The 26,830-nt window shown below is 34.5% G+C and overlaps 1 protein-coding gene across 7 annotated transcripts in view; it reads left to right on the plus strand.

The window, feature by feature from the left end:
• LOC126967697 (atypical protein kinase C) overlaps positions 1-26,830 on the plus strand; it is a 215,798-nt gene that overhangs the window by 132,912 nt on the left and 56,056 nt on the right. The gene's annotated exons all lie outside the window — the stretch shown is intronic.

Below are 26,830 nucleotides of genomic sequence, written 5' to 3' on the forward strand. Positions count from 1 at the left end.
ATATATGCAAAGAGACGCAACAAAAATACTGAAACGTCATAAACAGAAAAAAAAAAAAGTAAATTTATAATTATAAACAGAAGAGTTATTGAGTACAGTAGATGCATCAATCCACACATACCGTAAATAAATTAAGGCATTATGCGAGTATTTTATGAAATAAAATATATAATAACTTTAACATAATTAAATAAACGAAATAAAACAAAATGGAAAAAAATATGAAGCAAACTCCCGATAACAAGATCATCCAGCCACCTGATCTGACTGGATCTGACAGGGAACGATCTGGTTCAAGATATCCGGCACATCATAGCGGCATCTTACTGCCACCGAGTAGTATGTAATGCCGGTTACGATTTTGTGTTTTCGAGGAGTCTTGCTTGTCAATCAACAGAACGTTACCGCCCTTTACGGTACACGACTATGTTAAACGGTGCATAGAATTTGATTTAATGTTCGTCATTTAAGCTATATATTTTGTTTATCCATCCCTCACGCTCGATGGTAAAGCTAACAGAGCAACGGCACATTACACATGAACTCTTAATTTGATTTATGGTATGTCGTACTTCGTCGGCTCATAAAGTACCCCCGTCTGAGTACCGCACTGCGCTTTTAAACATCGGTGCCTCATACTGATACAGATATTGTACCAAGTACAAATATTAAATATTTGGGGGGGTCGGTGATTTTGCCCGTGAAGATTTCGGTGTATTATTTCAATTTAATCAATAATATAAACACTAAATATTATGACAAACTTGCCAGTATATATATATCAGTGAAAACCGCATTCAAATCGGCTAAACCGTTTCTGAGATTAGTGTGCTCAAACAGACAGACAACAATTAAAAACCTTATTTTTCCCATTATTCCAATTTGGTCTAGATCTAAAAATGGCATCCATTAGAAAACTATAAAGGTCTTACATTTGCTAAAAGTATGTGCGCGACAAATGGACAAATAACTCAATATTACGCCAACCGATCTCGATAATTCTTTTTTATTGGAAAGGATATTTAGGATGTTAAAGGTAGGTTGGTGAGAGTTTGGTTATGTTCTGATAATGGGATCCATGACAAAATAACGGAACTCTTCATTTGTTAGGAGCAAATTAACGAAACTCGGCCGTATCTTTTTTATGCTATCCGGATATTTGAGTCACCTACCGTAACGTCGTTATAGTCATGTAATTGTCGTAGTCGAATATGATAATTAATGGAACTCCTTAACAACAACAACAAAAATATAAAAATAAGTAAGTAAATAGCTTCATACCTACCTTGGCTGACACCGACTCCCATAATAACTATAATTTTAACTTGAATTATATTAATTAGATTGTATACGCAATTATTTTTTTTTACTTTTTAATGCATATTATATCTATTATTTTGGTTATTCTTTTGTTAAAATCTTTTGAAAAACTGTTCAACGTACAGATACAAAAGACTTATGATTTTATTATATATAGTATAAAATGCATTTATTTTCAAGTAAATTTTTTAAGTCAATGAAAGCCTACTACGGCTTCGGGTTCAAATGGGGGTCTGAGGGAAAAGAAACGACACATAAAACTCTAACAGTTTTTCTTTTTGTGCTGTTTTAGAAACTTACGTCATTGCTGTTACATTAAAAATGTTAATAATATATAGAAAAACCCAAAGAGCTATTGAGTACAGTTGATGCTTCGACTCACACACTGTAAACAAATTTTGTAAAATATGTGAGTTCACGCGAATAAAATAATGAATGAATATTATCGAACATGTAGAACAACATGTGAATCACGTTCCTGGCATGGAATGAACAATCTATGCAAATGTACACTAACGTAATTAATATGCAAATGCCAAGTGCCTATAGCCCTCACCGCGCTCGACACGAATGTTGGTAACTTAGAGCGAAACTTCTTTATACTTATTACGTACTTGTTTCCAAGTCTGTAAGCCAAATTGAGCAATGTGCGGCTGAGACTCGTCTTTGAAATGTTCTTATTTTCCATTATCGGCTTCTTCTATTATTTTTTTTTATAGTATTCAAAACCTACCTACAAAATTTTTTACCCCTGCCTTCCATTTTAGCTCGGTTGAGGCCCGGTATCCACCAAAGCGGAGAGGAGGGCAGATTTATTTTGATAACCAATCAGATTTCGTTATTTTCACATCTCCTCTCCGCTTAGCTTCGGTTGAAATGAAAGGAGAGGAGAGAAGATGTGTCATTTTTCCATAGGATTTTGTGCCGCGTCCAGCGATGAAGCGTTACCCGACAAAGTGGAGATGCATATAGGCGGGCGTGAAGACGTCTTCCTTTGGTAGACATTAGTTTGAGCTCGCACAGCTCACATCTCCTGTCCGGTTTGGTGGAATTAATCTCACACCTTCGTGGCTTATCGGCTGTCGTCTCCTCTCCTCTCCGCTTTGGTGGATACCGGGCCTGATATTAACTAAAATATTCTTATGACAGGTGACACTATTATGACTCCTGTGGTGTTGCAAGGCGACATGGACGCCAGTGATCACTAACATCAGGTCATCCCCTGAAAGAAAAGACGTGGTAAAAAAGATCTTGTTTCTATGAGCCTGCGTTTGCTCTAATGGAATATTATTACATTAACCCAAAGTCCAAATCCGTTCGGTGGTCTTTGTACATTATTATATATTTATCCCTTTCTGACTACTAAGTCTCATAGAATAGCGATGAAAGCATACATCCATGATCAGTTCGGGTGTCATAAAAAGAGACCTGAAACCTCGAACAACAAGAGTATGTTCTCTGTATGAAAGGTTTGATGTGAGAAGAAGAATCCAGATAAGTTTTTCAGAATTTGATTACTTTATCGAAGGAAAAACTCTCTCCCTTTGCCCTCTGTGTATCAGGAATGATTAAAAATTTAGGAGGCCTGATATAATAAATTCAAATTATTGTTCCAATACATACCTCATATTCGCGCGATCGGTCATATCACCCTGGGGACTGCTGAGTGAAACGGGGTCACATCGGACATCGACCACCAATGACTTAATCAAGCGAAACAGAAATACAATCAAAATTAATTGTTATACGTAAAAACTTAATGGCAGTCCACGGACTCAATAAACAGTACAATCAACTGTTTTATTTTACAGTAATATAATAGAGCTGTTGGATGTATTTTAAGTATTTCGACAATAATTGCTCAGTTTCAAATGATTGCTGTCGGGAGACTTCCATTAGAAATGAAATTCCTCCCGATCTCTCGTAAACTCTTGTTTGTAAATTTATATAGGTATTTTTACATTTATTTATTTTCCTGTCACAAGGAGAGAGCGATATCACTTACTTGCAGCATTCCCTGTATTTTTTCATTTTGCATTCCTATCGTTTTTTCAATTAAATACAAATGTAACTAATGTGATGAAAGAGTTAAATTAATATTTTCGCCTAGACATATATTTATTCTTGTTGTTTATTATTACATATTATTATATTATTATTCCACATTAATCTGAGTGATAGGCGCAGTGCTGTATAATGGGGATCCTATCGCGACATGCTACGTCATAACAGGTTTCGTGATATTTTTTTTTATGGAAAAGGAGGACAAACGAGTTTGGTCTGAACCTGGTTTTAAGTGATCACCGCCGCCCACATTCTCTTGCAACACCAGAGGAATCACATGAGCTTTGCCGACCTTTACGCCGGCGATGTACGCGCTTTTTTTCAAGGAACCCATGTCATATCGTCCCGGAAATACCGCACAAGATTCATTCCACAGCTTTGTAGCACGTGAAAGAAAGTTCCTTGAAAACCGCACTGTGGTGGACAGCCACACATCCAGACGGTGGGGATGATATCCTTACTTGTGACGTGTCGTGCGAAGGTGGAATTCGGCGGCAGGAATCAGGTGAAACAGATCTTCGGAATACACCCCGTGAGAATTATGATATGACTGAGTTCGGTCGTTGTCATACAATTCAACAAATAATTCAATACATCACTATTGTTACTAAAAAAATGTGAAAAGAATTATATATAAACTGCACATATACAAAGTTAGTATTTGGTCTTAAATTTTTACCAATTGGTACCAATTTTCTAAGTAATTACTATGAAATAACTTCAAGACAACTGATCTATTGTTAAGAGGAATGAATATACGTTACTTCTAATACTTCTACGTAATAAACTATTTCAATCAAACCCAGCATTTTATTTTAAATGATCTAATTTGCAACATCCAAAATTAAATTCAAAATGTTTGTGCATAAAAAGAAATAACATAGGGACTAGCGTAAGTCGAACACGTTTCTCTCGTCCTGATCTTTTCCGCAATCGGTTTATAAATAAATTGAACATACTTATAAATAATAAATGAAGCCAGCTATTTAGCAGTAAGTAACTTGGGAGTACCGCAAACCTCTCTCTTGGATACGTTTCAAGTTTCAAACTGGGTCAGATCGTAAAGTTTAATCGTAAAAACTGTAAACGTACTGCTTTTACAACCTAAGGCTGTGCCTAAAACATAAGTATTAAATCACAGGATCCGTGGAACGAACTTCACTGATTCGAGATCAGTTAACAATAAGTCTTAAGTTATACGTTGCTGATGATATCGTGGTCTCGCATATACGGCACGTACCAATGTCTTTTCCATCTTTCAGACTCATATGTATTCGACGCTCTTCGGTTAAGAAAAAACCAATACACCCCTTCGAATATATTCAAAGATAGAGGCAAATTCTGTTGCCGGAGAACCAACTTAAGTAGCAAAATCGGTCCCACATGATTTCTCAGTATCATCTCTTTTCATTTTACCAACGAAGAGCAATATTATATACTATATATTACTAGATCTTAGTACAGTGGAAATAGCCGATAACACTGTCGCTTTGGTAACAGGCTTAATTTGATTAATCCATATTATAACACTACACGAAAAATCTCGACCAGAAGTTATATTAACTCACACAGAAAAATGCAAGAAATATCAGTCTCACAAATAACATTCTTATAAGAAACTATTTTTATTACTTGTATATTTTGTGTGATGTAAATAGGACAGTATTTATTTCAATTCACTTTTTTATTACTCTATGACTGCTTGTTTTATAAATCCATTTTAATTTCTTTTAAATATTGTGTGTAGGACACATGGCCATAATTTTGTTTTTATAGTTTCAAGGGCCTATTGACCTTACCTCCACTCAATCTTCACTTAAAACTCAGGACTAAAAAATAAAAATATATTGTATTTATGTATCCCCTAAGTCGTAAATATTAAGTTCCAGACTAGTTGATTAGTAAATAAATACACCTATATTATAAAGAGGAAAGTTTTGTATTTTTGTTAGTAATTCATAAACCCGATACTAAATAAGCGATTTTAACATTATTTCACCAGTAGCTTGGTATTTTATCGCATGGGCTGTATTTTAATTAAGAAAAAAAAAACTACGTCTAAAAAAACTGACTTCAAAAACTGAAAACTATTAAATAACTAAAAATTTTATTTCATACACCTCTTATGCAAACCTTTCCCTTTAATATTAATAAAAATAATATTATTTATATGTGCTACCTATTGATAGGTTTTAAGTCAGTGCCAAGCCCTAAACAAAATAAAATTTTATATTATGAACAGCTTACTTACTGTAATAAGTATTAAGGTTGTCTGTCCGCTTGGGTTGTTTTGTTCAGACCAAGCTTTCCCACTCAAAGTCACGCGTGGCGAGTGTAGACCTTTATTACATTTGGCTTGGCACCGACTATTTTTTACTTTTTAGTGTCAGTTAATAATAATATATAATTAACCTGAATGAAAACTCCAAAAATAGCCGTACACAGAAAACAATTACGTCATCCAGATAGATAAAAATGTTCATAAAAAATGTTCATAAGATGAAAACTACTGGCCAAATTGTGTATTTTTTTATGGGACCAAATGGCATCTATTTCGCATCGAACAAATGAATAATTACGTAAATCGGATCATAAATATCAGAGTAATCGGTGTACATACATAAAAATACCGTTCGAATTGAGAAGTCGTTAACCCTCTCCCTTTTTGAAGTCGGTTAAAATAGAGATCTCCAAGTAAGTTAATATAAGTTGCAATTATGTAAAAAAGTAGGTAAACATGTTAGCTAATGTTGGTAAGCAATACTGCTGTTAAAACATGAAGGCACTACAGTGTGACTAGTAGATAATAAAATACCGATTTTATGACCTATGCAACCGATCGGAAAATATAACATAAACTGGAACCGTTGTGAAATAATTTGTATGTGGTTTAGTGGATAGCAATATTCTGAAAATTCCGTTGGTTATTAATTTAAAAACGAGACTCTTCAATTACATCCAGCTCGAATGAAAAATGTAGAGCCGTCCCGCATTTCATGTTCGATCTGAATGAACATCAATCTGACGAGGGCTGCATCATAACATATTTGTAACTTTCAATTATATGCTATAATATCTATAATAATATTATAAAGGGGGAAATTTGCGTTCATGGTTATAGTTAGATAAACTTAAGAATTTCTTTACTGATTTTAATATATTACCACTGCGTCAAAAGAATTTGAATGTATCAAAACAATGAATCTTTTTAAATCTTAACCAAATGTTGATTTGCTATCAAAAAGGCAAGTGATTACGGTTTTTTATTATTTTATTTACAAATTCAGCTGATGTGAAATCACGGCAAAGCCTAGAGTAGTCTAATATTATAGTTATAATGTTTGTAGAGGCCAAATCAGAGTATCAAAATTTACTTATAATATTTATTTTTTTGTCAAACTGCAATTTAGTCGCGTTTGTCATACTAGTCTGAAATGGTATAGGAACGAAAACTAAAATAAATGCTATTACTAACTGTTAGCTAACGTCTACAAGTTTTGGTTCTGAAACCGCATTGAATGGCAAGCTAAGCATGATTCAAATTAGGCTGTTTACATCAATCATCTGTCCGTGCACTGACGTTTGTTAATCAGATACCTGCCTCAGGCATACACAGTCGTCTTGTGTTTTTGATCAAAAAACCAATTCGTGTGCTAGTCTAATTGTGTTGGCTGAAGTGCATGGTATGCTTGAATATGACAGTGTACTTAATAAGCACAAAGTCGAGCTGGATCCATAACGTACAATCTGATCGTAACATAAAAGTCGTCTAAGTAATTTAAAAACTTTCAAACTAAACTTTAGCGTCGGTACGCAGTATCGTTGACGCCTTCCATTTTCCGAATTTATATTTTTATTCCACACTCTTAGGTTATGGAAAACAACACGAGAAAACCTACACAGACCTGCGAATAAATTCAAGAGTTGTATAAGAAGTTGACCAACTCGCATTGGGATAATAAAGGCTTGAACCCAAATGCATTTCCGCCCAAAATAGGCGCACAGTTTTCGGAAATTAAGTAATAATACATACTAATTCAAAAACTCCATCACACGAATTAATATTTTTCTCTCTTGTAAAGTGAATAATTATTAAGTAAAATGCTAACTATCTATTGTAGAAATAGGATAACCAGTTTCCAGATTTAATTTGATTAAAACAGAATTCAAGTTTCACAAACATATGTAAAGTCTTTGTATTGTCTATAATAGGAGACGTATACAAATTACGTCATGGTAATAATCTAATAATAATAATAGTACTAATCGATGGTTCACTGAACGTGCCAGTTTGCTGTATTTTATACTTTTCCTAAATACTGACATACAAATATCAATGATAATAAGGATTATAAAACTGGGTAAAATTTTAAGAATGGTTTTATCGTGTGTCTTAAACCTCGAATCTTTAGTATTGTCTATATGATGATTGACACAACGATTTTTACGAACGGTCACCATAGCTACTATAAAACTATAATAATATATCTGTATTTATATATCTATTGAAATATTTATAATTAGATAGAAGGTATACTGAGTCCCGTGCCCTATTCAAGTAATTTCATTTAAACTTGTCAGGGCACATTTTACGATGCTGGAAAATTCACTACTCATAAAATATTCACAAAAATATACCTCATATCGTATGCTTCCGCCAGACTCGCTAAGGTGAATAAAAAATAGAAATAGCCGTTTGTAAAGGAGTTTTCTATTTTGAATGCGGGTAGTTGGAAAAACCGTTTGCTCTTTTCGGCGCGGCTCGAGCGAGATGTTGTGATTTTACTCTTGTTACTAAACTTTGTGTGGGTAAAGAGATTCATAAAATAGACTGTTTACTTTACTTTTCATGTGTTGAAGGAGCTTTTATGTGAATGATAATTGTTTGTTACTGTTAAGTAGAGTTGTAATTACTCGTAATATGGCTATGATGTATTATGAATTTTTGTAAAATGAATTTAAAGTTTAATGCAGCTATAACTTGGTACAATTTAATTTTTACAAAAGGAATTAAAAGAATTACCATTCCAAATAGGTATGAATCACTTCTTTTGGGTTTCAATTTATGGATATAAAATTCAATCTTCTTCATAGAGGTGAGTCCTTCAATGAGTCCTATGCTGTGTGTGAATCAGAAGAAGATTTATGTATACTATATTTATTTTGTAAGATAATGGGTTCGGATGCGACTGGAAGCTCTATGTAAAGTTGTGACAGGGAAAAGTAAACTAGGGCTTTCACTGGCTTGTTTTTTAGGTTCACCAAAAACTTTCTGTAATATCTATCTTACATATTTACCACAAATCAAAAAGGCAACCAGCTTGTCCTTTAAGATTCAATAATAAATCTTTTACTAACATATGGAAACACAGTTATGCTCATACATATGACTGCTTCACGGCAGAAAAGTTGCCGCCGTGATACCCGCCTACCCAACATCCTGAGCAAAGAAGACATATATAGAATAAATTGTAGCTATCACATTTTATAGGAGTCAGTAGGTTATCATAATACGTTGCTAAGCTTCTCAAAATCATAGTTATAATAAATGCCAGCTCATTAAAACCTCCAACAGATTCGAGTAGGTACCTCAAATTAAATGTCAAAACTAGTCGCGCCGTATCTATTTCAGTTAATTGTATAAACTTTGTTTTTATTTGGACTCAAGAGTTACGCTAAGAAATATAGCACATTCTACCGGTTTTGCCACCTCTCCGCTTAACAAAATATTCGCATTTACATTATTGGTATTTGGCAGTGTACATTTTATATATTTAGTTTTATGACTATTTAACTACATATTAGTTATTGGCGGCAAACCAGTATACGATGTCAGATTGTGTATTGTTTACTTCGTCATATAAAACTTGGCTTCTTTTCACTTTGAATATGAGTCAAGCGTCATCCGCAAACAATATTTTAATTTTTTTTCTACAAAGTCAGTTAAATCATTTATGTATATTAGGAAGAGGAACTACCCAACTCCCAGGAGACCTCCTGTCACTCACATCGACCGTCTGAATTCTAGTTGTATATGTATATTTAAATATGAAAATATAATATACTATAGTGACATAGCTTCCTGACCAGCGTTGCATATTGTACACAATTGAAAGCCTTCGATAAAAACAGAAGTGCATTCTGTGATTCCTCCCATGTTTCAAAGATATTCTTGATAAGCTCACCACCTCCATCCTAATTTGATATTCTAATTTGATTTATACTCATGATTGCTAAAGTACGCATTTGGCTGAAAATATTATTTCAAAATTTTTACTAGGGGTCGGCAACACCGAAACAGGACTATAGTTATTCGGGTCACAAAGTGTGTCGTGATTTAAATATTGGTTTAATTTTACTATATTTCAGAAGTTCAGGAATCCCGCCATGTTTAATACAACTATTAGAAACGATTGAAAGATATCTAGAGATCTGAAAGTTTTAACTATTTCTGGTGGGCTAACAAAACTGACTAATAAAATAATATATCACTGCCTGTCTTTTTATAATAACTAGGCCAAACAACCGAAGGAAACAGCGTTTTTGAGTACCAGAGAATAAATTCGGTACCTTTTGTAATATATAACAACATTTTGTTATATATTTAAATAAATTACAATTTTAATAGCAGGGCTATGATGTTCAAACCCTTCGTATTTACAATGGAGCTTGAAGAATTTCTATTCGGGATGTAATATAGGAGCTAAGTTGGAACGTACAAATGGCCATGTGTTCTGCGTTGGACAAGTTTTCCACTTCCGCAGTTTGGCCAACTAATACGAGCACTGAGCTTGATAAACTTTAAGTTTTGCTAAACACACTGGATGATATGAGCTCGAAATGGCAACCCATATTGAAATACTTAGATTATATACGAATTTATGAAATGGGGTGAATTTGAGTTAAATATTCAATATAAGGAACAAGAACTTTAATTACCTAAAAAATCAACCAGTGTTTGTTCTGTTCAAGGCTTTCATAGAAATAGAAATATAATATTTATTTACTTTGCCAATAATATTTATTGGCTTTGACAATAATATAACATATTGCAACAACACTTGGTAAACATCATTTCGTATATGGGCTTTGACATGGGGATAAGAGCTGATAAGAAACTCCCACCCCATCTGTTAATTAAATCTTTTAATTTTTTAATCCAATGGGGAGCTTCTTTACACATAATGCCGGCTAGATTATGGGTACCACAACGGCGCCTTTTTCTGTTGTGAAGCAGAAATGTGTAAGCATTATTGTTTTAAAAGGTGATGAGAATAATTGTAGCGCCATTGTAATGGGCAGGGCGTTTCAATTACCATCAACTGAACGTCCTGCTCGTCTCGTCCCTTATTGTATTAAAAAAAATATCTTAACCTACTTTATAGAATTATACAATTTTAGGTAGCCTGCGCAGAACCAGACCTACCTCTATACCTCTTTACAATCTTCTATACTATAGTTCAATACTATAGTTTAAACCTTCTTTCTCAAAGAATCTATAATATATTTCTTGAATTTGTGCTCAGCGAGTCCTAGTATACTGTCTTGTAACTCTTATAACTTTAGTTCTTATCAATCTTCCGGATAGCCATTAAATTTTGTACCAAATCATGCTTCTCTTCTTATTTTTGCATTGGTTACGCCAAATGTCAAATGCGCATTTGCCTGGCCTCAAAGATTCAAATGCATAGCAAAAAAGATAATTTTTGTTTATTGACAATCCTATACATAGGTGCAATCGTAGTGAATAACTACTATTTCTATGGTACTAGTGTATGAGGGGGAACCTGTTTTAATATAGTATTCAATCAAAAATTTTCATTCAAATTATTCCTTAAACAGTCAGGTATTTAGTGGCGCGGGGCTGAAGGTACGGCTATATGCCTGTCGCGCTCGTGTAACCGGCCGTTAATACGATTTTGAGTTACAGAGGTGCGCATCAAATTATATAGATTTTATAATGAAAGAGGCAAAAAACTTCGATGATTTTTAGGTACTATGAAATCATACCTACGTTATAAAATAATAAATAATTAATAAAAAATTACAACAAGACTTATGCTCATCTATAGATAGATGAGATAAAAAATAAAAGTATTTTAAACGACCTTCATGGCTGACACGAAATCAAAGTCCTAAAAATATTTGCGCTATTAATCTCGACTATGCTTAAGTTACGGTCTGTGTGTAGGTGTATTATGCTCGTAAATGAAAACACTTACCCCGACAAGATTGATATCTTCAATTATTTCCTCACCAACTCATAAACTCTTGTTTCAACGTAAAATATTATTTCTATATTTAGATACCGGATAGATAATACAAAAGAAATGAACAAACTTATTATAAACTTATATTTGTACGAGAAGGGTGAAGCGAGAATTACTTAGTTTTTGTTATGAAAGTGAAAAGTAAAACAATAGTGATTTCAGTTTTGTTTTTCTTTATCGAGAATTATAGTAAATAGAATAGATGTATGTGGTCTCGCGTTATTGTTATGAGAGACCACAGACTTTCTATTTAATAAATGTCCGTCGCTTGCTCTTAACTTCTTGTTTTATTCTTTTTCTTCTTTTCTCATAATTAACAACGCCATGGAGTCTATAGATGGAAACCAATGAAAGGTCCAAGCTCTATCACACATGCACACACTCACACACATACACACACTCACACACACAGTTTTCAGACTCGTTTTAATTGTGCGATATTTGTAAAATTTGGTTTTTAATCATTGTTGTTTATCAAATATTATGTTGGGAACTTGCGAGACATTCCCATACAAGTGTCCTAAGACAACTAACTGGGAAGTCTTAACCACTAAAATGTATGCAATCTTTAAAATAAACGAAATTTTATATTTATCACCTCATTAAGTTAAGCTAGCCTGACCGACATATTTTCACCATGACGTTTTTCGGACATTCTTGTCGTACGTGACGGACATTACGTCACTACCTATCAATCTCATCGAAAACAAGGCGGTTTCATTACATCTCAATAAAGTATCGTAAATGAGTACGTTTTTTAAGGTTTCCTTCAGAGAGCTCGTGGGGCACCTAATGACCTTTTGTGTACCTAGTTTTTTTCAATTTGGTAAAAACTTGTTTTTTGTCGTAACTACTAATATGCCGATTTCGCTCAACTTGACCAGAGCAAGGTGCATCTTTGACATCACAATTCCCGGATTGAAAACGCTTAACCCAACTTCATGCTGCTCTTACTGACACTGCGTAGATCTATAGACGTATAGTCAAGGAACTTGATTCGCGGACTGCCTTAAGCCTAATGCTCCGTTTACATTATTCCAGTGTAGCGCTGGAATGCCAAAACGGCCAATCCACTGCTTTATTATACGTTCAACAGTGAACACTCTTTTAGATTTTTTGGAATTCTATAGGTAATTCCTGACAATGAAGTTAACTGAAAACCAAACTCTCATTTTGTTTCTTTAAGGGCTATCTTTCTTTGCAACGCTAATATGACGTTTGTGCAGAAGTGCTAAGCGAAAGTCAGTGAAAAGGTACACGAATCAAACTACTTGACTGTACAAGGTTTTTTCGCAGCTTACATTGCAATTTTTCCTTTCTTGTAGTAAAATTTTAAATTTGTTTCTCTTTTGAAATATAACCTTCTTAATGTCATCAAATGCAGACACAAAAAGTATAAAATAAAAACAGAGATTAATTTACCAATTAATACATACTTCTATTCGAGAAGACTTTTTTCCCTGACCTTATGTTCAATACAAAGTGACAAAATGTAAATAATTTATATATTGGACAAAATTAGTGGTGTTATGTTAATCTTGAAGATCAAGAAATGAGGTGCAGCGCAACGAACTCAGGCCCGTTGATCATTGGCACAGAGGTGGTGGAGCGCGTCCACTAATTTTCTTATCTCAGGAGCTCCATGTCAGAGACTGGAGGGACTGAAGAGGATATCACTTCACGGATCGTTAAAGCACGAGCAACCTTCGCACGGTTCCGATCCGTATGGCAATCACAAAAACTGACACGGAGAGTAAAGCTCAAAATATTCCATTCTAACGTGAAGACCGTATTGATGTATGGGTGTGAGACGTGGAAGGTCACCAAGCCCATCTCTCATCGACTTCAGACTTCAGGTCTTCGTTAACCGATGCCTTCGAAATATCGACCCGACAAAATTTCCAACTATCATCTTTGGCAACGCTGTCATGAAGTCCCAATCGACCAACAAATAAATCGCCGCAAATGGAGCTGGATAGGCTCACACACTCCGGAGGTATCCCAACCATATACCGTGGCAAGCCCTAGATTGGAACCCTCAAGGAAAACGCAAACGTGGCCATCCAAAGCGAACCTGGCGGCGGACTGTCATTGACGAAGCGAAGGACATCGGAAAGACCTGGAGTGAAATTAAGAGAGATGCTCAGGACCGATCGCGATGGAGATGCAATGTGGATGCCCTCTGCCCCAGCCAGGGGATACAGGAATTAAATTTAAATTATATGTTTGTTGAAAGTCTAGGATTTATCTACAAATTGCTCTAATAATAATAGTCTGGTAGTATTTTTACTATACACACTTTCGAATGAAAAAAAATACAAATTAGTTTATAAAGGATGAAGATATCAGGTTAAACAAATGACAAATCACACGTATTGGGAGCAGCTTCTTATTGGTTAAGTCGCTTGAAATATAGTAAAGTTAAGTTTAGCCAACCTTAGGAAAGATTCACTTTGATTACATTTAAAGTGTTCTCGTATGACATTGAAAAATCACATTGCAAGCAAATAGTGAACCCGCTTAGTAGCGTGATATATGGCGGAGTTCTCTGCGCAGCGAATCGTGTCTCATACAACACACTCGTACATCACACCCCAGGTGACAGAGTCCGCTATTAATTCTTCATATTTCTATTCGCCTCGTGCCAAATATTTGTTTCAATTTTATACTTTTAGGATTTAAAGATAGTTTCGGTTGCACTCCCCATACTTAAGTATCATTGAATCAAAGATCCAGTTTTAATAATTGAAGTAGTATATTCAAATTTAGCTTAGCGTCCATTTACAAAGATTCTGTTTCACAATATGATAACCACAGATAATGTTACAAGAACCATACATTTGTCTTAGCCACAGAGTAATAATGATATAACCAACTATATTTCACAACACTTACAACCATTTAAATTGAGTTTTCTTTGGAATTATTCAGATAATTATTATTATTTGCAACTGTAAAGTGCGTCCACTTGTATTAAGGCCGACTCAATCCTTTTTTCGAAACAAATCGCACTTACAATTTACTTACATATATATTGTTTTTTAAATAAAATTTTTCTTTCGATAAAAGTGCAAGAAATTTATTGTAATATAAAAAAACACTTCAGCAGAAGTGTGTATTTTTCATTACTTTTTTATATGAACCTTCTTTCTAACTGTGCCAAAGCTCACACACACGAAGTAGTGTGAGCACAGAGAGAGGAACAAAGTTTTCTTTTCATGTATTTAAAATTATCGGGCAAACGAGACTTAACATCTTATGTCTCAAGGAGACGAGCGCAATTGTAGCGCCACTCATTATTTTTGGATTTTTCAAGAATCCTGAGCACTCCATTATTTTATCTACCATCAGAACTTCTTGCTCGTCTTGTCCCTTGTAAAAAATGTATTCGCATGATTGTGATGAAATGAAAGTAACGAAGAAAAATAAACCATGAAATCTCAGCATGATATAGCGCAACATTTAAATGTAAAAAATAATCTAATCATCACGTTTTGTGTAAATTGGCACAAAACTGTAATTGACAAATATACAACTTGCAATATTCTATCTGTCGATAGATCTATTTTGCAATTTAATCGGATTACGACGAAATTATTTAACAACAGGTGACAATACTCGCTCGCTACACACACTGAATAATTAAACTACAACGGATTCGCAAAACCGACACTGTAAAATATAACTTTTTAATTGCTTCAGACTGTTTCTACTTTGTTCATTAACTCAAATTTAAACTCATAATAGTCGGGTATTTAATATCGAGCTGCATGTACCGTTGTTTGGTCAGCCGTTAGTATAAAAACGGAATTCTCGTATTAAATTTTCCTTGAAACACTCAGCGTGAAATGCTTTTAGAATTTTTTAAATTTTCAACGCAAACCCGCGACTGCATGCCTCGGTTGATTCAGCACACGGTTTGTTTTAGAATGTTACGGTTACGTGGCCTTTTGTTTTGTTAAGCGAAAGTGTAGGCATTTTTATAGAGCGCAATGCTTGTTTTTAAATAGAGACCGCTATGCAAGATGTAAACATTTAGAATAATTTTATTTAGTTCAGTTTCAAACTGAGTCTGCGAAAAGAAACAATAAATGTTAAGTCAGATAAATAACCGGCTCTCTCTCTCTCTACTTCTATCCAGCCATGCTTATTTGAATCAACATCATCTCTCTTTCATCGCTGACGCATATTTTTTTCTACTGACGTCGTATGTACGTAGAATTTACATACACAAACACACCCACTTCTTATTAGTGTTAAGTATGTACCTACTTAGTGATTATAGATATGGAGGAGCGGGATCTTCTGACACAGGGCTTGTCACCTAAAACCAATTATATCATGTAATACTTTTGGTACCAATAAAAAAAAATTGAATTTACTTTCCATACGAAATCAGTAGTCAGTTAGTTGTATGTAAAATCTTACCATTGCTATAGTACCTATAGGTCTCTCTTTTTGGAACAGTCCCCGTGTTAGGTGCGGTCGAAAGATGCCACAAGGAAATCATTAGGTTCCAGCTGAACATGGATACCCCAGGCAAGAGATGAGAGCAATACTGCATGTCATGTGCGGCATAAAATATTGACTCGCTCTACTTATGACACCTAGTTTCTTCTTAATTACTTAATTTGGATTTGCGCTGATATAATTATAGAAATTCAGGGATTTACTACTTGGCGAGGAAAAAAAATCTCAGTACATTCAACATCAGTGTAATGAAATATTTTGATACAATTAAGACATCGTATAACATCAACTAAAAAGTTTTCTGTGCAAAATAATTTTATTTTACCCAATTAATTTCGACCGTTGTTACCGCGCTAAATTAATTCCATTCCCGGGCAAGGAGTCACGTATACACGTCATAGCATTTGATAATAATTAATATTTTGGAACAAAGAAATTACGGCAATTATACGTGAAGGTGCAGGTGTGGGCATCGCCTAATGAGTTCATAAATTGGGCGGAAGGGACGGACCCTAACATTTGAAGTTACAATAAAATATTTGTTTCTTTAATGCTAAGAGAAACGTGTTGCTTTGTGAGTCCCCTGCGGACATGAATGTTGCGGTAAAACGGCGAACTTTATATAATGAGTGTTGTATTTGTTACAGGGTTCTCTTTTTGGATTCTGTTATAACACGACATATAAAATGGTTTTGGTCGCTTTATTATAATCCATAGACTTGGTATAATAATTAAAGTCATTTTGCGGCTTCAAACTCACTGGCAACGGAAAAAATTTACTAAATATCTCTCTGCACGCCTTTATTTTTCAATTAAAATAGAAAGGATGTTTGTTCAACCCCAGGTTAATAGAGTAATAAGGGAGTTTTTTATCATATCCTGATTTTCAATTAATTATATTTAGAATGCAAATACTTCATACAGTTACTGAATAATTTATTCACCATCAACATCTTAATTGTGCTTTGCCTTGAAATTTATCAATTGCAATGTAAGCTCACACTTAGCTATCTGTGAAATGGGTTTATTCATAATGTTGAAAGTTTTAAAGTGTAGTAAATAATGCGCTACTTTTGTAGTCTTAGTTTATCGTAGCATACTATATACATCGGCTACAATATACGTTTCCTTTTTCTCTGCGTAGCACGTCTACGGCATACCACTACGAAGTAGCCTACGGACTACAAGGTTTTCATCATAGTAAGTGTTATTTAAATTGGAAATACCAATTCGAGTGCTGCAAAGCAAATGTATTGGAAAAAGCGTGAGCAAACAACGCTTCAACGGATTGCTTGATGTCGGGAATGAGAGTGAAGTGATTTTTATTAAAATGTCGGCAGCGCTTTCAGCGCGTTATTATGCAAATGTAACAGCGCTGGCTGTGAGTGGCCGCTTTTGTTACGATGATTTATTGATAATGTTTTCGAATATAATTAATAATTTATTATTTTTATAATGAAATAAACTCATTTGATTACTATTTGAGTAACGATACTGATGTTCAAATATAAAAGCAGTTGCTATTCACTAATACAACTGAGCACTTATTAATAATTGAAGTCATAGGTTGGTGCAATGATCTCCTATTATCCTCATACATATAAGCGAACATCTCAAATTCCTTAACATCGATGGTCTAATCCATTTTTATTTATGTATGCTAACTAATGAAATAATCCTTAAATTTTTACTTGCTGTCTAATAGGTTTGTATACAGTAAAGATTATATTTGTACATTTATAATAAATACACCATATATAATAAAAACACTTCTACGATCCACTAGAACAGAATATATATATTCAATAATTTAATTATAGTCACTACTATATACATAGTAAGACTGAATGCTATATAACACTAGGGCAGTCGGATGACCAGCAGCCTGCACGTCCACCATTTTTGACTGCTCCAAGGAGAAGTGCCCAATAGCTGAGACCAATTCCTAACTGTTACAATACAACCAACTTAATAATACGAAACTACCAACTTCATAACAAATTGATGTCACTAAGGTTAAATAACATAACAATTACTAAATACCTATAATAACTAAAATAATATTAATAGATTACAAATAAATTGCTTCTATAAATTCTATTAATGTCAAATAAACATAACACAGATAAGACCTTCTGCAGATTACGCGTCTAACGCTCTCAGCCCAACGGGTGTTACCGCTAGGCCAATCGTCCGATACCTTCATCTTCACTAGTTGTATGTTAAATATTCAAATTTAAATATTTTGCAGCACAAATATTGTATCAATATCGGCAGCGTTGCCCCATAGCAAATTACCATAGGACATAATACTATGGAAATAACTAAAGTATTCTAGTCGCGCCGTATCTATATCAGTTAATAGTCTAATCTTTTTAACCGCGTATGCTGCAGAACTAAGTCTGTTCGCCAATCCTTCAATATGGGGCCACATTGTAATTTCATATTATACGTTAACCATACTACGATACAATCTTGCAACTTTGCAACATAGATTGGTAACTGTCGCTTAGGCCGTACTACCAATTCTGATATTAAACCAATGGATGGTGGTAGATCGTAAGGTTGGCAAATAAAAATAGTTAAACAGCTAATTGCGATGTTTTCTGAGTAATTGTACTTGGGTTCCACAATCGAAAACAGGCCTGAATAGCTCACGAAGATATGGATAGATCGTCGTGTAACTAAAAGCTCAAATGTTTTTCATTGCTTAATAAATCCTACATATGATGTCGATCCGTAATAAAATTCTCGTAAAAATAATGTCTTAAAAAGATTTCATACCCTTTGAGCTGCGGTGCTCTAGGCGCTTGCAGAGGATAAAATGGACTGTAAGACCTCACTTATATTTACCTGTCAGAGCTTCATATCAAACAAAGACTTTCGTCAATTGTACTTTCTCTAACATATTAAAATAAGTCATCCCAACGAAAGTATAAAGAGGGTCAACATTGTCACGGCTCACGCACCCACGTTATGAACGGACATTAAATTATCTATGACATTAGACATTTTAAATGAAGAATAGATAATTTAAATGTCTAGGTAGAGTCTCTTGCTGTTAGACAACCGATAAAAACAGGCCAGGCATATTAGTTGAGTGTGTCTTATACTCGCGCGATTTCTACGATACTTTGTGTTAGTGTGTGTGAATTACTCTAAATAGATTCAACAGTCTATTTAGACGTTTAACGGCCGTTCCCAATATTCAGTCTATCTCTTACTTGAGATAAAAATCGTAACTATTGTTGACTTTTCTGTCCCGATAAACTTATCGACGGTAACTCACCCTATCCGTACACGCTGCCTGTCAATGGAATGACGTATAGCTTACCAGCGATAGAAGTTTGTATGGAAATTGCAATTCACTCGTCCTAATGTAAGGCGATAAGAATTACGTATCGGGTATATTTGGACAGCTTCAGATTATTGACAGCTAATTACTGGCAGTAGAAGGTAATTATTTATCTCTATCTGTAGATAGAATCAATGGGAACGGCTGTTAATGTTCAAAGAAATGACGTGAGTGTACACGCATTACTCTGAATAGAAAGATGGAGAGGTCCAGCAATTGTATTAAATGCTGGTCCGTGACTACAATAATTTCCCCAAGAGTGGTTTTTTATCGAATCCATCCTTGGCAAATAATTTATGTCAGGCAGTGTATATGAGCATTTCAATAGATGAAACCTACAAATAAAATAGAGACTTGAGTTAATGGGCTCTCGCGCAGTGGCACTCCACCATTAGCATAATCTTGTCTCGTTGAAGTCTATTTCATTTTCTCTTCCTTCAATTCCTTAAACTATTTTACGTCTAGAAACCTTTTCATAAATTTATTACATTTCCTTGGTTGTTTTCCAGAGTAAAATAATAAAACAGGTTAAATTTGAGGACTTTTGGTGGACCAGATATCTTTTTCTTTAAATTAAACGAGTTGAAATTGCGCACCGAATCTTCTCCACGCTCAGATCGTAATTAATAAAACATTCCTTTTTTTTGTCCGTGCCATTTTTTTTTTTTTATGGAATAGGAGGACAAACGAGCGTACGGGTCACCTGGTGTTAAGTGATCACCGCCGCCCACACTCTCCTGCAACACCAGAGGAATCTCAAGAGCGTTGCCGGCCTTTAAGGAAGGTGTACGCGCCAACACTTATACATAATTTATACAACACTTATTTATACAACACTTATACATAACAATACATACATACATGTATATATATATAATACAATTAATATATTTTTATATTAAATGAAAATATTTTAATTAATGTCTCTGTAAGCATAGAATTATTGAATATTATTAATCTTGAAGATTTATAAAAATAAAAGCATAATTCAATTATTGCTGTGTTTGCAAACATATAAGGTGTGTTTGTGTCAATATAGACCAAGAACACCGCAGACCTACGTTTGCGTTTGTATAATACCAATACAGCGCTAATTTTCAGCAGACCCCTGGTGAGCATGATGTAACTACAATAATTGTTAAATAATATATTTTTTCAAACTTTCCGTAATTATTTTTTTTACAAAAGATGATAATTTTCATTTTAGTATTACTATCCAGAATATAAGTACCTACATAAATATTTTCCTGATAATTCTTTCCTGACAGACTTATAATAAGAGCCCTGTAGCACATAATCCGATCTCCGGACATTTTGTGTAGTATTTGTATTTTATGCGAAATAGCACAGGAGACAAATCCATGGCACACAAGCGAGTAGCAAACACAACGAGTAGATTATACAAACCGAGCATTAATCTTGGAGCGAAGTCGTTGCGGATGCATATTATGCAAATAAAGCTATCCGTGGTATTTTTCTTTTCTTTTTACCTCGACTTTTATTTTGCTCCCCTAATGCGCTTCTGGATTTGATTCGGGAGTTAGAATACGGATCTATAGGCTGCAGAGATAACAAATGGGTTTCGTTGCAAATCCCAACTATTAAGAGGAAACATTTGTGGACATTTTCCTTACAAAAGTTCTCGACTTTTTACCTTGGTTTATTTATTTTCTTTTATAATCCTAGAGCAAAATTATTTCAAATAAATTAAATAATCTTTCTGTTTTGCTTTTTTTTAATAATTTTATATTTATAAGTGCCAGAGTACTTAATGAAAAAATGCTTAAAACGGCTTAATCGCAACCAGAGGCCTAGTGTACAAATCCGACAACAATGAGCAAAAAATTAAAACAGCCCGTCACAGAATGCTTCCTTGCCATTCAGCTTCCAATATTTTGAACACAAAGAACAGTTGAGGATGACTTCGACGTGACCTTACGGTACGGTGGTTGACAATTATCAGAGGGGTGCCCCAGCTCATGCTCAGAGCGCACAGAAAGAATTGTCAAGTTGGTCCCCACCCGGCTACGGCTTCGACCAATGTCCTATGTAACAAAACCAACTCCAATCAATTGTTATAAATATATAACAGATTTCCACCTATGTATTGACTCAACACGATATCTTCGGAAGCATAAAGCCTTGAAATTTTGTAGAAATATTCCTTTTGGTGGAGTAGAGGTCAGCTAAGAACGGGATTTACGAAAATTATTAGTTTTTCTTTGATTATGAACAGAACAACATTTGTCGGGTACACTGCTGGACAAAAGCGTCTCCCGAAGATCGCCATGACGAATGGTCCCGCGTTGTCCTCATCCAACCTGTTCGGGCAATCTTGACCAGATCATCGGCCCATCTTCTGTAGGGCCTACCAACATAGCATCTTCCGGTACGTGGTCGCCATTCGACAGTTTCGCATCCATCTGGGCTATGTTGGTGACTTTGGTTCTTCTACGTATCTCCTCACTTCTGATTCGATCTTGCAGGGATACTCTGAGCATAGCCATCACCATTGTGCCCTCTGAGCGACCAGGTGGGTCCACAGTTAGTGACACGTCTTCGTTCAGTATTTACTGGCAACACACACTGGTTAATAAACCTTCGTCTTCAGACACTGTGGTATTTGGGAAGCTTTACGAGAAGAAGAAGATTTTACGGAGCTTCCCGAACGCTATAATATAAAACATACTGGGTGGAATACAAAAATTTCATTCAAAATTTAAAATCAATTACTGTGGCCTTGAGGGTTATTTACTTCAAAACTTCTTCGTCTATTTATTACTACTTTATTTGTTTAGTCAATTGCGGTACCAGTTTACTTTATTTATTTATCACCGAACTTGTGAGTAAATAGATTTAGAACCGCGCCTAAAATAGCACCAAAATCGTTGTACGAAGTTAGTTAACTGGGTATCGATTGTACATTTGAAACCGGATACTTGACGTCCGGTCCGTCGCCGAGCCGGACGTACGCTCGCATGATCCCGCATCCGGTTTATCGGATGACTTATGTTTGATTATGCACTCGATCTATTTACGACAACATACATGGACCGGACTTAGAAATCGTTGATTTGTAAACGTTATATGACGTTCAATAAGTGATTTTATATCCAAGTTTGAATACAAATATTTGAATAATGGTAGTCGGTTTTAAAGTATCTCAGTATCGGTTCTTAACAAGACCAATTCAACACGACACATTTTCACGCAGACCCATGATATCAAATGAAAGCGCTTGCTGAAAAGAATAGAAAAAATCTACAAAAATGGAAAGTATTTTATTTTTGGTACAAGGTATCAATATAAACGATTAAATTAATAATTTAATAAGCAAAAATATACAGCTAACTACTCAGGTGTAAACAGACATAGATTAAGAGGTCGCGATATTATCAATAGAGCTGTTCGTACAGTAAGATCGCGGGGAGGCGCGGCCAATCACTCGGAGGCTGCGGAAGTTAGTAAGGCGGTCACGCTCCGGTGGATATCTCGGGCCAAACACGAAGATATATCTATTAATTCACAACTTACATTCCAACTGATTCAGTGTCCCCAATGGATGCCGATTTTTATTGATAAAATAGCTGTTCTCTTGCGATTTAATCGGCTTCAGGATCGTTATTCCTTATTCGATTTCCTAAAATAAATTTCGTTTCGCTCGGCAATACTGTATTTTTTGTCAATTTTCATTATAATTCATTCCTTGTTCCCTAGTATATCCCTGATATATTAAAACTAGTTGTGTTTGCCCGCGTACACTTCTATATCTTCGACATAAAATACCCTTTGGTTTTTTGTACAATACACATGCATGCAATAATAACACGCACTTATAATTATAAAATTATATTTTATTTTATTGATCCTTGGCACTTCTTTAGTAGAATAGTGTAAAATGTATTTATATATTGAAAAAGGTGACGAACTTCTGAAGCACTTTTTTTCCGACTTAGTTGTTAAAAATAGGCTTCATGAGAGATCAATTTAATGCTATATAGCCTATACTATTACTTCATGAATCTATCGTATTAAGCATCACCAAGTATGCCTGAATCTAACGTAACAATATGTAGCCTATATGATCTCCCAATCTCTTGTTAATAATTATACAAAATTCGAATTAAATCTATTCAGTAGCATATCCTACAATTGGACATAAACTCTATAAAGTACTTTTTTGGACTCGGTGTTACTTACTGTACAGTTTTTACTTTTTTAAGATTTTATTATTATATATATATACTAGCTGACGCAGCAAACGTTGTATTTTCATAAAAAATAACAAAAGAAATTCTATAATTAAAATTTTTGGAGTATAAAAAATAGTTGACGACCGATTCTCAGACCTACCAAATATATCGTACATAAAATTTATCGTACTAAATTAATTATAATATTCGAATGCCATCTTGCGGATCTGTGGATGGAACAGAATAATATAAACATCGCGGTACAAAAATAGGTGTTGATCGTAGACGGGTAAAAGTCTTAAGTTGTATGTATTTTTAATGCTGAATCATAATAAAATAAAAATAAAAAAATATTGTCAGAAAAATAAAATATTATGGGATAGGTCCACCCTTATCATTTCATATCAAAAGTATAGTAATATCTTGATAGATATACGTGTTTGTATGTACATGTTATTGGATACTTCAATTTTATTTAAATAAAAAAATTATTGTAATTTGTTGTACATTACCGTGTGTCACAAAAGCTCGTCCAAGTTAAACTGGGGCGGGTCGTGTTATATGAGATTAATAAGTTGTCCTTTTTGGCGGACAGGGAGCAAGTTTATCGAGCTCGGGAAGTTTCTCTGTGAAGCTTACATATGCGAGAGACTCCCTTAACTTTATGTTCCTGAATTGGTACCACGTCTTGAACACCTACTTTTGACATTGCTCATTAAGAATAAGAATAATTTATTTAAATTGATCTTTTTACATAAATTACATTAACTTCAAATATTTTACAAGCTTATATATAAGTATGACTAAATTATGATTGCCATTGAATCACCACACTAGTCGGAGACTGTATCGTGGGATCAAATAAACGTATGATTAACAGTAAACCATTATCTTGGTAGTCATCATTGGCATTACTATTACAAATTTTGAAGACACTATATACAACTGTAAAATAATAATTTAACTAAAAAACTACAAATTTATCAATACTAAATTTAAAAGAAAGTAAAATAAAATTAAAGTAACAATATTAACAAATTATACACGGAATTAATTTTATAATAGTACTGTTAAGAAAATTTGATTGTCTTCGTATATGTATACGAGAAGTTCTTAATCACAAAATAAATTTAAAAAAAAATAAACAAAAAAAAAACAACCGACTCCATAAACACTATTCCAAAACAAGTATATAATGCACTTAAAGGTATAGAAATAATTGCCTATTTTTATAGAATCTAATTAATTTATCTAATTATTCTAGTTACGATTATTATTATTTTTGGAATCGGTGTCAACGAATTGAGAACCTTTTTTTAAATAATAAAATTATATATATATTTATGTTGTGGAAATTACACTATTCCTAATTTGAACTTATTGAAAATTATTTTCTATTTTTAAGTTTTTATCTGCATAAGCGTGTTCTTTAAGTTTTATTTATTTATTAATTGAAGTAGTAGTAATTACAGTATGGTGATTGGCAACGAATTATAGTCTGGCTAAGAATGAAAGCGAACAGTTGCTTGAAACGTCGGGGATCTCTGCTATCTCCGTATTTTACAAGATTATAGCCGTCATCTGTCAATCTATCAATGAGTGCACATTTCGTACAATCGAGTGATTCGCTAGGCTGGCACACATACGCTACGGGTTATAAAGAAAATCGCTAATCCTGACAAGGTCAATGAAACGGACTATTGAAATTTTTGCATTGTCATCGATTCTTGGGTTGTGTGCAGTTTCGAATAAGTCCGACGTTTTAAAGGGGTTGAAAGTAACGTTGAAGTATTCCGTTACATAGATACATACATACAAAGCTAATAAAAGCGTGCTGTAAAACGTTGAGTTAGAATATCAAACCTGAAGGCAAGTTTTCTTGTAATTTCTAAGTTTCTCGGAGAACATCTGCTTCACAACTGTGTACTTAGCCTTGTAGAAACACGTACATTCTCCTCATATTTAAGTCTTACAGTATGATGGAACAGCTGAGTAAAGTTCACTGTTTTTGAATAGAATAAAAAGTGAAATTATATCTGCAGTCACATGAAGCTAATTTAGTAGTCGTGCGTCTAAATAATTGCAAGAATATCCGATTAATAATGTCAGAAATAATAATGCCACCCGAAAATTTGTGTTAATTTAACTAGTAAGATTAAAGTTTGTTTACTGACATATTTTAATTTTATTTCCACTATTGTGGAGGATCCCTTATTTATATACTAGTCAAAACAAAATAAGGGCCACTTGATTTTTTTAGCCTCGCTAGCGATAATTTATTTTTTATGCATTCTCAAGTAGCTGATACTTTATTGTGGTGTTACCTTATTTGTTTACACACTTTTTTTGAGCATTCCACCCGCATAATTGTTTAAAGTGGGTAGTTTTACATAATTTATTGCAACCACTTGATTCTACCCGATTTTAAGACGGATTTCAACTCAGTCAAATTGACGATTCTCTCAGGAACACTGTAAGTTTCGTTTGACTAGTGGCTGAATTAACATTTTAAAAAAGTTATGCCGAGAATTCGAAGTCATATGGACTTGCCAACCGTAACTAGGGCCGTAACGTTGCTTCAAGAAGGCCATTCGCAGCATTCTGTGGAGTTGCAGCTGGGTTTTTCCCGGCGACCGATCCAGAATGCTTGGAATCGTTTTCAAGAGACTGGGAGACTAACCAGGAGACGGGGATCTGGCAGAGTTCGAGCAACTACAGCACAGGAGGACCGCTACGTGCGCTTGACTGCGCGTAGAGAACGCTGATTAACAGCCCGTTCGTTACAAAACCGTTTGCAGCAGGCGCCCGGTACACGTGTTAGTTATCAAACTATTAGAAATCGTTTACACGAAGACCAGCAGTTTTCCAGGAGACGTGTAGTGAGGATACAATTAACAAGTGCTCATCGTGCAAACCGATTATCATACGCAAGGCAGCATCTGGCGTGGGATATGAATGATTGGAGGACTGTATTGTTTACGGATGAGTGCAAAGTTAAATTTTTTAGTGATGACCGTCGCATTAGGGTCTGGAGGCGTGAAGGTGAGCGATTTTCGGATGCTTGCATCCATGAAAGTGACAGATTTGGGGGCCCCAATGGTATGGGGAGGAATCTCTATGTCAGGCAGAACCGAGCTGGTAATTCTAAACGAAGGCAC

The sequence above is a fragment of the Leptidea sinapis genome, chromosome 13 (genome assembly GCF_905404315.1).
Source record: "Leptidea sinapis chromosome 13, ilLepSina1.1, whole genome shotgun sequence".
NCBI lineage: Eukaryota > Metazoa > Arthropoda > Insecta > Lepidoptera > Pieridae > Leptidea > Leptidea sinapis.